This window comes from Miscanthus floridulus, chromosome 10 (genome assembly GCF_019320115.1).
Source record: "Miscanthus floridulus cultivar M001 chromosome 10, ASM1932011v1, whole genome shotgun sequence".
Classification (NCBI taxonomy): Eukaryota; Viridiplantae; Streptophyta; class Magnoliopsida; order Poales; family Poaceae; genus Miscanthus; species Miscanthus floridulus.
The window spans coordinates 137966829-137967592 of record NC_089589.1 but is presented as its reverse complement, the minus strand read 5'-3'; the positions used below and the strand labels follow the sequence as shown (position 1 = coordinate 137967592).

At 59.8% G+C, this 764-nt stretch overlaps 1 long non-coding RNA gene across 1 annotated transcript; it reads right to left on the bottom strand.

The window, feature by feature from the left end:
• Positions 1–201: 201 nt before the first annotated feature.
• LOC136486931 (uncharacterized) lies at positions 202–764 on the bottom strand. The gene is made up of 3 exons (XR_010767074.1): positions 531–764; positions 366–428; positions 202–274 (listed from the first exon to the last, which is right to left on the bottom strand). It is a non-coding gene; the product is annotated as an uncharacterized lncRNA (long non-coding RNA).

Here is a 764-nt window from a genome sequence, read left to right as displayed (position 1 = left end):
ATCGTCGTTCTCACCGTCTTCTTCTCCACCACCCCCTTCTGCAGCATCAAGGTCGATGGGGTCCCCCTCTGCGCCAGCTCGAGCTCCACGGCCGAAGAGCTCTTCTAGGTCATCTTCGCCAATGTCGTCATCTTCGTCATCACCAGGGAGGCTCCGTAGCCTCTCATCTTCGTCTTCATCTTCCATGGCCGTGGCACGAGCCTCCACCGTGTCTTCAGAGACAGCGGGGGGCCGGGCCACGGCCGGCATTCTCACTGGCGCTGGCCTCAAACGGCTGCCAAAACACAAAAGAGAAGAAGAAGAAGTTAGATCGGGAACGGAGAAGAAGAAGAAGTGAGACCAGATCTAGGGTTAGGGTTTCTTACCTCCCAGTCGCCGGCGACGTAGAAGGAGCTCCGACTCCTCCGAGCAGCAGCGGATCAGCGGATCTGTAGAACAAAACACACAAGTTAGAGAAGAACTGAAGACGAAGAAGCAAGATGAACGGGGAGCTGCGGGATGGCGAGAAGAAGTAGAGGTGGGTATCCTACCTGGATCTTCGTAGCTCCGGCTCAGGAGCCGCCGGAGGGCGAGACGTAGAGGAGGGGACGACGGCGAGCCGCCGTCGCCCTCGCCCCTGGGAGTCGCCGTTCGCCACGGCTGACGGAGCACAAGCGAGGAGACCGGCGCGGGGGAGTGGGAAATGAAGTAGGGTTTCGGCCTTTCGCCTTTCGGGTGGGAGAGGGGAGTGAGGCCGGCGCGACTTATATACACCGCGTTCCAAC